Source organism: Oncorhynchus mykiss, chromosome 13 (assembly GCF_057628025.1).
Source record: "Oncorhynchus mykiss isolate SJ-2025 chromosome 13, ASM5762802v1, whole genome shotgun sequence".
Classification (NCBI taxonomy): Eukaryota; Metazoa; Chordata; class Actinopteri; order Salmoniformes; family Salmonidae; genus Oncorhynchus; species Oncorhynchus mykiss.
This window is the reverse complement of record NC_143034.1, coordinates 30,976,357-30,987,691: the sequence shown is the minus strand read 5'-3', so window position 1 is coordinate 30,987,691 and position 11,335 is coordinate 30,976,357. Positions and strand designations below refer to the sequence as shown.

The 11,335-nt window shown below is 43.8% G+C and overlaps 1 pseudogene across 1 annotated transcript; it reads right to left on the bottom strand.

Moving 5' to 3' along the window:
• Positions 1 to 4,113: 4,113 nt before the first annotated feature.
• LOC110485110 (N-acetylmuramoyl-L-alanine amidase-like) lies at positions 4,114 to 8,914 on the bottom strand (annotated as a pseudogene). The gene is made up of 5 exons (XR_016485462.1): positions 8,128 to 8,914; positions 7,934 to 7,976; positions 6,841 to 6,939; positions 6,549 to 6,736; positions 4,114 to 6,294 (listed from the first exon to the last, which is right to left on the bottom strand). The product of XR_016485462.1 is annotated as an N-acetylmuramoyl-L-alanine amidase-like (transcript).
• Between the last annotated feature and the right edge of the window lie 2,421 nt (positions 8,915 to 11,335).

Below are 11,335 nucleotides of genomic sequence, written 5' to 3'. Positions count from 1 at the left end.
TTATTTTTATAATTAAAAATAGGCCGTTAGAAGGAAAGGGGGAGATGGTGGAGAAATTCAGTCGCTGAGGCAAAGTGTGGCCCGGAGTTGTGTGTGCTTCAGTCACTCCTCTTTGGGGAGGCTGTTGGTGCATGTGAAGAACCTCCACACACGTCGGAGGAATCGTAGAACGCCATTTTTCTTCTCCTTCTTTGTGCCACTGCACACCTCTTTCACTGCGTTCGACACCTTGGGCACTCCACTGCACACCTCAGGAAGGCTCTCGTTGGATCCAAAATAGGACTAAACAGACCATGCAGAGCAGTGAAAGAGTAAGAACAACACATCTGTCCTTTAGCTGTTTCACAAAACATACCACAGACATTCAAAGTCAAAGATTATAGTAGCTTCTTTGTAATATTATCCAGTTTGAGACAACCCTGATACACTCTAATGCACACCTCAGGATGGCTCTCAGTGGATAGGACCACCACCTTGCTTAGGCCCTTTCCAGTTTTCAGAAGATTTCCAGTAGCCTCTATCTTCATTGTGTCACTGCACACCTCTTCCACTGTGTTTGACGCCTCATGACCTCTGCTGCACACCTCAGGAAGGCTCTCAATGGATCCGAAATAGGACTAAATAGACAATGCAGTAATGAAAGAGTAAGAAAAACAAAGATTATAGTAGCTCATTTATAATATTGTCCAGTTTGAGACAGCCCTGTTACACCCCACTGACGAAGACTATTCACCTTTCATTTACAAAACAGGCCTCTTGTTCCTTACCTTTGGGAGTTTTGCAATCATATCATTGAAGTCTTTGGTCAGCTGATCTTCCCAGTCCTGCTTCAGCCGCCCTTTGGGGTTCACCACCTTGCTGAGGACATTTTCAGTGTCCTGAAGGTCTTCAGCAGCCTCTGTCGTCTTTGTGTCACTGGACACCTCTCCCACTGTGTTTGACACCTCAGGCACTCCACTGCAACCCCCAGGCACTCCACTGCAACCCCCAGGCCCTCCACTGCAACCCCCAGGCCCTCCACTGCAACCCCCAGGCCCTCCACTGCAACCCCCAGGCACTCCACTGCAACCCCCAGGCACTCCACTACACACCTCAGAACCACTACACAGCTCAGCCTCTCCATTGCACACCTCAGGATGGCTCTCGGTGGATAGCTGCACCACCTTTCTCAGTCCATTCCCAGTGTTCAGAAGGTCTCCAGTAGCCTCTGTCTTCTTTGTGTCACTTGACACCTCTCCCACTGCATTTGACACTTAAGGCACTCCACCACACACGTTTGGACCTCTACTGCAGACCCGTGGTCCTCTGCTGGTCACCTCAGGACCTCTGCTGGTCACCTCAGGACCTCTGCTGCACACCTCAGGACCTCTGCTACACATCTCAGGAATGCTCTCAGTGGATCCGAAATAGGACTAAGCAGACAATGCAGAGCAATGAAAGAGTAAGAACAAAACAGATATCTGTCCTTTTTCACAAAACATACCACAGACATCCAAAGTCAAAGATTAAAGCAGCTTATTTATAATATTGTCTAGTTTGAGACAACTCTGATACACCCAACTTGCAAAGACACTTTACCTTTCATTTACGAAACAGGCTTCTTGTTCCTTACCTTTGATAGTTCCGCAATCATATCATAGATTTTGGGGGTTAGCTGATCTTGGAAACCCTCTGGGCGTCACCACCTTGCTGAGGACATTTCCATCTCCAGCAGCCTCTTTCTCCACACTGACCAGGTCCAGTGGCTCAGCCTGAACGTCCACCACATGGTTATTCGGAGACTCCTCTGAAGCCTCCTCATTGGTGTTGTCAATGTCAGCAGCCCCAGCGACACTGGCCGGGCACTTGGTTTTTGGACTTTTCTCGTAAATTAGAGTTTGTTCAGAAGAGGTCTCAGAATGTCCATACAGCTCAGTGAGCTGTAAATGGACAGAGAGATACAGAACTATCCTATAGCTATTTCACAAAGACAACACACCAAATACATCCAAAGTTGATGGTAACTCCTATGTACAGTGCCTTGCGAAAGTATTCGGCCCCCTTGAACTTTGCGACCTTTTGCCACATTTCAGGCTTCAAACATAAAGATATAAAACTGTATTTTTTTGTGAAGAATCAACAACAAGTGGGACACAATCATGAAGTGGAACGACATTTATTGGATATTTCAAACTTTTTTAACAAATCAAAAACTGAAAAATTGGGCGTGCAAAATTATTCAGCCCCCTTTACTTTCAGTGCAGCAAACTCTCTCCAGAAGTTCAGTGAGGATCTCTGAATGATCCAATGTTGACCTAAATGACTAATGATGATAAATACAATCCACCTGTGTGTAATCAAGTCTCCGTATAAATGCACCTGCACTGTGATAGTCTCAGAGGTCCGTTAAAAGCGCAGAGAGCATCATGAAGAACAAGGAACACACCAGGCAGGTCCGAGATACTGGTGTGAAGAAGTTTAAAGCCGGATTTGGATACAAAAAGATTTCCCAAGCTTTAAACATCCCAAGGAGCACTGTGCAAGCGATAATATTGAAATGGAAGGAGTATCAGACCACTGCAAATCTACCAAGACCTGGCCGTCCCTCTAAACTTTCAGCTCATACAAGGAGAAGACTGATCAGAGATGCAGCCAAGAGGCCCATGATCACTCTGGATGAACTGCAGAGATCTACAGCTGAGGTGGGAGACTCTGTCCATAGGACAACAATCAGTCGTATATTGCAGAAATCTGGCCTTTATGGAAGAGTGGCAAGAAGAAAGCCATTTCTTAAAGATATCCATAAAAAGTGTTGTTTAAAGTTTGCCACAAGCCACCTGGGAGACACACCAAACATGTGGAAGAAGGTGCTCTGGTCAGATGAAACCAAAATGGAACTTTTTGGCAACAATGCAAAACGTTATGTTTGGCGTAAAAGCAACACAGCTCATCACCTTGAACACACCATCCCCACTGTCAAACATGGTGGTGGCAGCATCATGGTTTGGGCCTGCTTTTCTTCAGCAGGGACAGGGAAGATGGTTAAAATTGATGGGAAGATGGATGGAGCCAAATACAGGACCATTCTGGAAGAAAACCTGATGGAGTCTGCAAAAGACCTGAGACTGGGACGGAGATTTGTCTTCCAACAAGACAATGATCCAAAACATAAAGCAAAATCTACAATGGAATGGTTCAAAAATAAACATATCCAGGTGTTAGAATGGCCAAGTCAAAGTCCAGACCTGAATCCAATCGAGAATCTGTGGAAAGAACTGAAAACTGCTGTTCACAAATGCTCTCCATCCAACCTCACTGAGCTCGAACTGTTTTGCAAGGAGGAATGGGAAAAAATGTCAGTCTCTCGATGTGCAAAACTGATAGGCATACCCCAAGCGACTTACAGCTGTAATCGCAGCAAAAGGTGGCGCTACAAAGTATTAACTTAAGGGGGCTGAATAATTTTGCACGCCCAATTTTTCAGTTTTTGATTTGTTAAAAAAGTTTGAAATATCCAATAAATGTCGTTCCACTTCATGATTGTGTCCCACTTGTTGTTGATTCTTCACAAAAAAATACAGTTTTATATCTTTATGTTTGAAGCCTGAAATGTGGCAAAAGGTCGCAAAGTTCAAGGGGGCCGAATACTTTCGCAAGGCACTGTAATATTGACCAACGTCGAACACCATATCATACACAGAAATTACAAAGATGCTTGACATTTTAATCAAAGAAACAATATTGGCATTGCAGATGGCTCGTATGTCTTAACTCAGTGGCCTGGCATGTCTCATCATTTAGATGCAAGAAGGTCAACTTCCAACATTTCTCTTTCAGAAGCTGGATGGCGCCGTTGGGCGCCGTGTCCACGATGACATCGGACATCCTTAATTCATCCTGAACTCTCTGGCAACTGACCAAGAGAACTGTCTCTGTCTCCTGTAATTCCAGGCCCCTCTTTGCATCCCAAGTCTATGTAACAACATAACAGACTGTTGATGTATCAGGTGAGACTGGACACTGGTCCATCATTGAAATGATGGGAAAAAATATTAATTTGAACTGATAGCTACTGTTTTTCTCTTTGGGTACAAAAATGAGCTTGCTTATATCTTAAGTGCTTAAGTGTTTCTAAAATGTCGAATGCGTGTAATATCGGTCCTTTTCATTATGGGAACAACTTACTGAGAACAGGAAAAAATATTCGATTTTTTTTGATCGACTTGAATGAAGAATTCGCGTTTGCTATTGATATACTGTAGGTGGGTTGTGATTGCGAATAACTTAAAACTCTTGAGTAATACACATAGAATTAGGAATTAAAGTGTATGTTATTGGACATTGTGACGGACAGAATTATAATCTAGGTTCCATTTCTATGGTGACACGTTCCTTATTGCGCACAGCGTGCGTACATTTCCGAGCACATTTATTTATCCTGTTGTATTATGTGCCACGGGCCAATCCTATTTCTCCCTAATGAATACAGATCCTCTAACATTTTTACGCGATGTCACTTGAAAAAAAAAACGTAATTTATGATGCTTTATTGGCATTGGCAATTCGCATACACAAGGGTTAGAGAAATACATAAAACATGCAATACAGCATTAAAATATGTTGGTTTAAAAAATCGCTTAGAAAATATAAGACAACAGGTTATTTAAAGTAGGCTATATGAAATTAATTACCTTATGAATCAATACGATTTACAGTATGCTTCGGTATCAACAATGACCAGTGTTGGATATTTAACATTATACTGTACTTGTAATTCATTGAAAGTGTATGAAAATATCAAAATCAGTGTTGACTGAACAAATATGCCATGATTATCAACCCATGCTGATGAAGAAAATAAATAACATTACAAAATATTCATTATTACAATAATAAAATTAATAAGAATATTCAAAATAATGTTCAATGCGTTGAGTTTACAATCATTTGATTGACATCGAGGATTTAGGCCTATTTTAATAAATGTTTAATTAATATGAACTTACACACCTGTTAAACATTTCGCTCTCACAACCTGATCAATATGTTTTTCACGAGTTGGACAGATAGCCAAGTTGTATAATTCATTAGCCAAAACAGTTTCAAAGTATTCCAATAGGGCCAATTGTCTCCCTACGCCCGCTAAAACGGATGTTAGTTTTGTGTTAAATGCGATGTTTACAGTAATTTAATTGTGGAACACATCCATCCTGGGTCCTCTTGTAGCCTTGTTGACAGGAGTCATTCCTATGCCACTGGGTGTCACTGTCTCTCTTTCTCTCGACAGATGCAGCTATACTGATCACAAATAGAAATGCAACATGCTACAATTTCAACAATTTTACCGAGTTATAAGTTCATATAAGGAAATCAGTCAATTGAAATAAGAAAATGTAGGGCCTAATCTATGGATTTCACATGACTGTGCATAGGCCCGCCCACAGGGGAGCCAGGCCCAACCAATCAGAATTAGTTTTTCCCCTACAAAGGGGCTTTATTACAGACAGAAATACTCCTCAGTTTCATTAGCTGTCTGGGTGGCTGGTCTCAGACAATCCCACAGGGGAAGAAGTCAGATGTGGAGGTCCTGGGCTGGCGTGGTTACATGTGGTCTGCGGTCGTGAGGCCGATTGACGCACTGCCAAATTCTCTAAAACGACGTTGGAAACGACGTTGGAGGTGGCTTATGGTAGATACATTTACATTAAATTATCTGACAACAGCTCTAGTGGACATTCCTGCAGTCAAGCACGCCAATCACACACTCCCTCAACTTGAGACATCTGAGGTATTTTGTTGTGTGACAAAATTGCATATTTTAGAGTTGCTTTTTATTGTCCCAAGGACAAGGTGCACCTGTGTAATGATCATGTTGTTTAAACAGCTTCTTGATATGCCACACCGGTCAGGTGGATGGATTATCTCGGCAAAGAAGAAATGCTCACTAACAGGAATGTAAACACATTTCTGCACAATATTGGAGAGAACTATGTTTTTTTGTGCGTATGGAAAATCTCTGGGATATTTTATTTCAGCTCATGAAACATGGTGACCAACACTTTACATGTTGCTCTAATAATGTTGTTCAATGTGCATGCCTCTCTGTTGTGTTACAATACTGTAATGTGAAGCAGTGACAACCATAAGGGTGAGTGTTATACGCTGTCGTAACTCTAAAACACACTATTATCATGGACATAACAAATTGATACCCCCATACAATCCGATGAAACATTTCGACAAAACTGGTTTTATTCCACACTGCTTTTTACATGCTTGTCTCCTTCATTGGTCCTTTTTCGATGAGCTGGTTTCCTGTAAAAGGTTGCTGTAATGAGTGATCAAGACAACACCGGATGAAAACATGTCAGCAGCATCAATATCAACAGTGCACAAACAGCTTAATGTTGGTGTTTATCACTAATGTCTAATGTATGAAAAAGGGCAGAATTGTATTGTGACTGAATAGTGTTCTGGCGCAACTGTGATGCCCTTTTGATTGCGTTTAAACGGATACATTTGACATTGACTAACAGTATAGTAGCCAATAATACTGAACAGTCTCTCACCCCAAAGTGCTCCCAGCCCCTGATCTCTGAGTAGAGTGCATCTCCTAGACAGGAGGTGTCCACCAGCTGCCGGTGCCCGTGGAGGGTGAAGTTGGCCTGCAGGCGCCCGCCATCCACTGCACACTTGGCCAGGTGTTGGTGCACCAGATCCAGGGCGTGGCAGAGAGGAGGAGTAGTTGCCAATGAATGTTTATGCTGCGTTCACGGGGATCCACGTGTTTGAGAGTGTGAGCTGGAAGCAGACGTTACACATAGCAAATCTTGACATGATGTTACACGGTATAACTTGAATGCCACGCCGTAACCGTAAGAGATCTGTCCCCTGGTGTGGGTGCCAAGGTGATGCCAGCCCCGCCCCTCGTAGATGTACCCGTCAGAACCCACCACAAAGCTGAGGGGGACATACATTTAGGAGTTAGAGTGATAAAACAAATGATCTCACAACCCTGATTCCTGTTATAGAGAGTCTTGTCATTACATATTGCTTCAAGTTATACCGTGTAACATCATGTCAAGATTTGCTATGTGTAACGTCTGCTTCCAGCTCACACTCTCAAACACGTGGGTCCCCGTGAACGCAGCTCACTCCAGATCCCAATCACCTGAATTCTGATCACCTGTTCACACACCTGTATGTCATTATCGCACACTATTTAGTTCAGTTCTTTGCGCCCCATCATTGTGAGGTGTTGTTTGTTTTGTGACACACGTCTTTCGGTGCTCTGTTTTTCCCGTGATTTACTCCTCCCGTGTATGATTGTTTTTGCCTGCCTCACTAACGACACCTTTAGCCTGTTCCCTGCCTGTACTTTAGCCTATCAGATTTCCTGTTATCTACCTATTGCCTGATCTCCCGGAGTACATTACTAGCCTGTTCCCTGCCTGTACTTTGGCCTATCAGATTTCCTGTTATCTACCTATTGCCTGATCTCCCGGAGTACATTACTAGCCTGTTCCCTGCCTGTACTTTAGCCTATCAGATTTCCTGTTATCTACCTATTGCCTGATCTCCCGGAGTACATTACTAGCCTGTTCCCTGCCTGTACTTTAGCCTATCAGATTTCCTGTTATCTACCTATTGCCTGATCTCCCGGAGTACATTACTAGCCTGTTCCCTGCCTGTACTTTGGCCTATCAGATTTCCTGTTATCTACCTATTGCCTGATCTCCCGGAGTACGTTACTAGCCTTTTCCCTGCCTGTACTGTTGCCTTTTTGGACCCCCTGTGTATGACTTTCTGCATGCCCGTGGACCCAGCTACCTGCCTCCTCCTGTGGTCCTTTGCAAAGAAACACCTGCTGCGCCCTGCGCTTGAAACCAGCTCTCTGTCTCCAATCGTGTTCATTACACTATGATATGACTGCTTCAGTAATTGTACAGGACACTTGTCTCCATCTATGAAGCTTAGTATTAGAGGTTTGTTAATATCTGTGAATGGACGAGGGGGTCAAAGGTCACCTATATACTCTTCATATGTACAGGCCAATTTTCTGTAGACTTCAAATGAATAGCCATTAATCACCTACAATTTCATAATTACAGGGGTAAATGATTCCCTCTCCCACATCCTGAGACTCACCCCAGTACCTGTGGACAAATTCCAGCATTCCGTCTCTCACTGCTTTTTCCACCCCTGTATCCTTGGCTATCCACTGATTGTCCTCCAGCCTCCACACCAGGTATAGGGTCTCCATCACCTGCCTCTGGTTGTCCTGGGTGCCTTGCAGGGCTTGGGCAATCTCCCTGCGCTTGGGGCCGATGTGGCTGGATACAATCCCCAGGTCTTGCCCCTCCAGGACATGGTTGTAGTAACCCTTCAGCACCTTGCTGAGTTTACTAGGCTGTTCAGAGGGGGCCAGGGTGGCAAGATCCATGCCCAAGATGGACCCCTCAATTCCCCCTTTGATGGGTGGGCACCCGCGATAGCTGGAACACCCTGGAGTGGGTCACGTTGTCCCAGCAGCCGTCCGGCCCCAGACGCTGAGCGGGTGGAAAGTCCTGGAGGCTAAGGAACGACAACCCTAGGTTTTTGGCCAAGGTGAGGGGAAACATGCCCAGAGGAGGTGTGCCCTCCAGTTTAGCTTTCAGACCGACCTCGATGCCTTGAAGCATGGGAACAATGGCCACTGTGGTGCCATCTTGGGTCAGAATGACCCCTCTCTCCTCAACACAGTACGTCACAAAACGGTGGATGGCTTTGTCGAAGAAGCCAAAGAGAGTAGTGTCAAACACGGAAGTGTTGGTGTTGCTGATCTTGTTGGAGGCCCCCAGGAGGTGCAGGGTGAGTGGGTCCTCACCAGGGCTAGTGGGGACAGGTCTGGGTTAGAGTCCTCAGCCTGCTCAACGGCACTGATGAAACGGTCCATGTCCCGCAGGTGGTCCTCTGAAACTAAAACAAATGTTTTTCGTTCATGCTACAACTGGCTCAGTGCAAACAGTCACCTGGGGCTTCATTCATACTCATATTCATACTATCTTGGGGTATTTAATGTATCGTACACCAGTTAAATACTAGTGACTTTTTGTGTTCAATTGAGCTCTCAGTTTAACAATAGAAGCATATGTTGCCAATGAAGATGTGTACGGACAACACAGTATGGCAGACATACTTTCAGACATATTAACCCAAATGAACATGTACAGTGGGGCAAAAAAGTATTTAGTCAGCCACCAATTGTGCAAGTTCTCCCACTTAAAAAGATGAGAGGCCTGTAATTTTCATCATAGGTACACTTCAACTATGACAGACAAAAGGAGAAAGAAAATCCAGAAATCACATTGTAGGATTTTTAATGAATTTAATTTGCAAATTATGGTGGAAAATAAGTATTTGGTCAATAACAAAAGTTTATCTCAATACTTTGTTATATACCCTTTGTTGGCAATGACAGAGGTCAAACGTTTTCTGTAAGTCTTCACAAGGTTATCACACACTGTTGCTGGTATTTTGGCCCATTCCTCCATGCAGATCTCCTCTAGAGCAGTGATGTTTTGGGTCTGTTGCTGGGCAACACGGACTTTCAACTCCCTCCAAAGATTTTCTATGGGGTTGAGATCTGGAGACTGGCTAGGCCACAACAGGACCTTGAAATGCTTCTTACGAAGCCACTCCTTCGTTGCCCGGGCGGTGTGTTTGGGATCATTGTCATGCTGAAAGACCCAGCCACGTTTCCTCTTCAATGCCCTTGCTGATGGAAGGAGGTTTTCACTCAAAATCTCACGATGCATGGCCCCATTCATTCTTTCCATTACACGGATCAGTCGTCCTGGTCCCTTTGCAGAAAAACAGCCCAAAGCATGATGTTTCCACCCCCATGCTTCACAGTAGGTATGGTGTTCTTTGGATGCAACTCAGCATTCTTTGTCCTCCAAACACGACGAGTTGAGTTTTTACCAAAAAGTTATATTTTGGATTCATCTGACCATATGACATTCTCCCAATCTTCTTCTGGATCATCCAAATGCTCTCTAGCAAACTTCAGACGGGCCTGGACATGTACTGGCTTAAGCAGGGGGACACGTCTGGCACTGCAGGATTTGAGTCCCTGGCGGCGTAGTGTGTAACTGATGGTAGGCTTTGTTACTTTGGTCCCAGCTCTCTGCAGGTCATTCACTAGTCCCCCCGTGTGGTTCTGGGATTTTTGCTCTCCGTTCTTGTGATAATTTTGACCCCACGGGGTGAGATCTTGCGTGGAGCCCCAGATCGAGGGAGATTATCAGTGGTCTTGTATGTCTTCCATTTCCTAATAATTGCTCCCACAGTTGATTTCTTCAAACCAAGCTGCTTACCTATTGCAGATTCAGTCTTCCCAGCCTGGTGCAGGACTACAATTTTGTTTCTGGTGTCCTTTGACAGCTCTTTGGTCTTGGCCATAGTGGAGTTTGGAGTGTGACTGTTTGAGGTTGTGGACAGGTGTCTTTTATACTGATAACAAGTTCAAACAGGAGCCATTAATACAAGTAACGAGTGGAGGACAGAGGGGCCTCTTTAAGAAGAAGTTACAGGTCTGTGAGAGCCTACTAAATACTTATTTTCCACCATAATTTGCAAATAAATTCATTAAAAATCCTACAATGTGATTTCTGGATTTCTTTTTCTCATTTTGTCTGTCATAGTTGAAGTGTACCTATGATGAAAATTACAGGCCTCTCTCATCTTTTTAAGTGGGAGAACTTGCACAATTTGTGGCTGACTAAATACTTTTTTGCCCCACTGTCATTTCAGTCCATTAACACAGGTTGCCTGAACAGAGAATGCTGTAGCACGTTCCAGCCACAATGAAGAGCCATAGAATCACTGTAGTCATTCTGAGTGCAGCTGTATCACACCAGATCCAGAGGCTAAACTAAAACCCACAAACAATCCCCAGACAAGGTCAACCCAGGCTGCCGATGAGAGTTGTAATCTTCTTATCTCTTACAGTCCAACGTTCTGTTATGACAAACCACAACCACTCATGACAAACCACAAGCAGAATGTCCAGGTGCTCAATAAGGCTTTGTATCAAGTACCTAAAGCTGGTTTCACTTCCCACTTCATGGAATTAATGTGTTTTGTAATGTGGTGTCCCAATAGATGAAATAACTCTCCAAATGTTGATTGGTTCTTACCCAAAGTCAAAGTTTGTCATCAGAAAACAAATAAGGCGCTTTCAAGCTTGTGACGAGATCAGGCTTCAAGGGACGAGAAGTGCTGAAGATATGCTGGTTTGTATTAGCCATCACAGTATTATTTCCATTATATACATCTATTACATCCACCTTTCACACATATGGATGTAATTACA